Here is a 3,445-nt window from a genome sequence, read left to right on the forward strand (position 1 = left end):
ATGGCCTTAAAAACGATCCAGTTTCCAGCCTGTAAAAATTGCAAGCCCTGACGGCCGCAACAAGAATGGAAGGCACAGATGGATGGAGCCGCTCTTGGACCCAGGCTGGCATCACAGTTGCAGATCACTCCCAGCCCTGCCCTGCCCACGGCTCCCCGCCCTGCCTGCAGGCCAAACCCTGCCCCGTCCCACCTACGCAGCCCACGGGGCTCAGCCCTGCCTGGAGCCCGGGCCCCGTTTCCACCCACCAGCCCACGGCTCTGCCCCCACCATTCTGCCCCAGGACCCCCATGGGTTTGCGAGAGAACCAAGGAGCGGGGGAACGGGCGCACGTGGGTGGCACTGCTTCCAAGGCCCCCTCCGCCTCCCCCATGGAGGAATTGCCCCAAAGAAGGGGGCTGGGGGAGCGGGAGCCCCTCACCCTGCTGGGAAAGAGCTGGGTTGAGTTGGGAGCACAGGGGTGAGGGGGGCAGCGATTCTTCCGCATGAGTTGCCCCTTTGAAAGCTTGTCTAGGGGCTTTGTGAGAGTGTCAGGCAGGAAGAATGGAGGGGGGGCCTGCAGGGCAGCACGGTGGTGGGGCTGGGGGCAGCAAAGGGAAAGACGGGAGGAGGAAATGGAGGAGATGGAGGGGAGGACGGGGGGCTCTTACCTGTGTGCTGCGCCCGCGCCGTGCAGCACGGATGGGGGGAGCAGCTCCAAGGGACGCCCCTCATGTTGCCCCTACCCCAGGTGCAGCATCTGGCAAAGAGAGGGTGGGAGTTCCTCAAAAAAACGTCGTTCTGTGGAGTCAGGCACAGCTTCCTGCAGTACACGGCTGTGCAGACATGTGCAGGGGCACGAACATGCTTGCACATACACACACATACGTGTAGTCGCCTGCACGCGTGAGCATGTGCACACCTGTGTGCAGACACAAACTGCGTGCTCACATGGGTGCACAGATCTCTGCGTGCACGCCAGCATGCTCACATGTGAGCGCAAACACATTGGCACACAAACATACATGTTCACACGTGTGTCACCGTGGTTGCTGGGCTTCTGTCTGCATGCAGAGCACTCAGGTCTCGTCAGGGTGCAGCGGCGCTGGATCCGTGCACCTGGGGTGGGGGGGACACAGGGTGAGGCGCCCGGCGTGCTTTGCTTCCCCTGCTGCAGCTCAGGGGGGCTCATGAGACCCCCTCAGGCCACCCCCCAAGGGGAACCGGGGGGACGTGGTGTTCACACCGAGTGTGACACGTGTGTGCGTGTCACATCATGTGCGACACGTGCGCGGCCCCCAGCACCCCCTGACCTGCAGAGCACGCGTGCAACAGCACACAGCACATGGGATCCGCACGCGTGCGCACGCTTTGCATGAGCACAAGGGCACACGGGGGGCGCGTGACAAATCACATCCCTGCCGCCCCATAAGTGCTGCCCCATAAGCGCCAGCATCGTCTGCCACGCGCTGCATGGAGGGCCGGAGCAGCGCAGTGGGTCCCCACTGCTCCCCCCACCCCATGGGTACAGCAGGGGATCACAGAACGCCGCCGGCGATGAAGGCTTTGGAGCACCAACCAACGGGGGGCGATGGGGGCCCCGGCTGCACGATGCTCCCCGTGGGGTTTGGGGGGGCGTCCCGCACCCCAGCAGCCTCCAGACTGAGGAATCCGGAGCGGGGCCGGGGGGCGCAGGGAGCCGATGGGATCCATGCCGTCATTCCCTCCCTCCCCCCCCCCCACCATCGCGCTCCCCTCCCCAGCGCCGCCGCCGCCGCCGCCGCCGCGGCCCACCCAAGTCGCAGCCCATGGGCATAAATCTGAGAGCAGGGCGCAGGCGGGATGGAGGGAATCTTCCCCGGCCGCCTCTTGCCAAGAAACTCAAACTGAAACACATTCCTCCTCCTCTCTGCCAAGAAAACACGGATCGCAGCCAGCAGCCGGAGCAGGGCTGGCTCCGGGCGCAGCAGCGCCGCGCAGAAGGGGATTGGGACCGGTGTCCCCCCCCCCCCCCCCTCCCCCCTTGGGTTTTTCCCCTTTTTTTTTTCCCGCAAACGCCTCTGATCGCCGTCATCTGGCTCCAGTTTGTGGAGGACAGGAGAAACGGGGGGGGAGAGAAAAAGGGGGCAAAGGGGCACTGCGGCCCACAGCGCTGAGGGATGGGAAAGGGATGGGAGGCAGAGGAACGGGCGCAGAGGCCCGTAGGAGAAGGGCAGAGCTGCACCCACCGCAGCCGAACCTGCAGGAGGGACGATTTGGGGAGGGGGCTCGGCAGCATCCCCAGCACCCCCAGCCCTGGCGCAGCCCTGGCAGGGTTAACAACCCCGGAGCCCCACGGCGGAGGAATGCGATGTCAGGGCTGGATTAGCGCAGCGCTCCCATCCCGGCGGAGCTGTGTGTGGCACAATCCATCACAGCGCCCGGCGTGGGGGGTCCGGGGGAGGGACCCTGCGTGCGCTGCTGCCTGCGTGTGTGAGCCCACCCTCGGCCGTGTGTGTGTGTGGTGCGTGTGCACGTGTGTGCCGGGGGACTTTTTTTTTGGGGGGGGGCCCGCCGGGCGGGCGGTTGGCGTGCAAACACCCGCACGTGTCTGCGTTTGCACGAGTGCTCGTGCACATCCACGAGTGTGTGCGCTGAAGGGGTGATGCTGTGCCACCCACCCCAAACTGCCGCGGGGTGAAGGAACGAGGTGGGGCTCAGAGCCGGGGACCCCGCCGCATGTTGTCGTTTGGGGCCCCCCCCCCGCCCCATTGCAGAGGCTGGGACCCCTCCCCCCCACCCCCCCGCCCAAGGCCACCCCCAGCCCTGGACAGGCAGAGCCCCGCACTCGGCACAGCGCGGATCCCGCAGCCCTGGTGCTGCGACCCGGGGTCAGCTGTGCGCCCGATTGGTTTCAGCCTGCGCGGCCGAACGCGGCCATCTGCCCCCCCTCTTCCACACACACAGAGCGGCGCTGCGGACACAGAGCTGCGGGGCCGGGGGGGCGGCCGTGGGGGCGACGCTCCACTGTGCCGGTGGGATCCCAGCACCAGGGGTTGTGTCCAAGTCCCCGCAGAGCCTCCCCCCCCCCCCCCCCCCCGCCGCCCATCCCCCCTGGAAGCGGCTCCTCCTGCATCGATTCCTCCTCCATGCCCGGCAAAGGCACCGCTCACAGCCCCACACCGACCCCGCTGCTGCGCCCTCAAAGCTCATCGCTTCGGGTTCAGGGGCTCTGAAAGGGGACGGTGGGGGGTCACGATCCCGGGCGGGTGGGTGAGCGATGCAGAGCTCATCCCACGGTGGTCCCCGGCCTGGAGCCAGTGGCAGAAGTTCCCAGCAGGACGCACATCCCCACTCCTTTCTCCTCCTCCAGCCTTTGGCGCGCCGATCCCACACCAAAATCCTCCTCTGCCGCATGCATCGCTTTACCACGAGGGGCCTGAGGCGTCCCCCCCCCCCCCCCCCCCCCCCCCCCCCCCCCCCCCCC

The 3,445-nt window shown here is 67.1% G+C and overlaps 1 long non-coding RNA gene across 1 annotated transcript in view; it reads right to left on the reverse strand.

The window, feature by feature from the left end:
• Positions 1–652: 652 nt before the first annotated feature.
• The window catches only part of LOC122193071, a 5,419-nt gene continuing 2,626 nt past the window's right edge, over positions 653–3,445 (reverse strand). The window contains exons 2-3 of the long non-coding RNA XR_006182787.1: positions 1,005–1,098; positions 653–739 (exon numbers count right to left, since the gene is read on the reverse strand). This is a non-coding gene — a long non-coding RNA (uncharacterized LOC122193071). The remainder of the gene's footprint in view (positions 740–1,004; positions 1,099–3,445) is intronic.

The sequence above is a fragment of the Lagopus leucura genome, unplaced genomic scaffold (genome assembly GCF_019238085.1).
Source record: "Lagopus leucura isolate 7727_CA_CO unplaced genomic scaffold, USGS_WTPT01 229-7_obj-0_obj, whole genome shotgun sequence".
Lineage (NCBI taxonomy): Eukaryota > Metazoa > Chordata > Aves > Galliformes > Phasianidae > Lagopus > Lagopus leucura.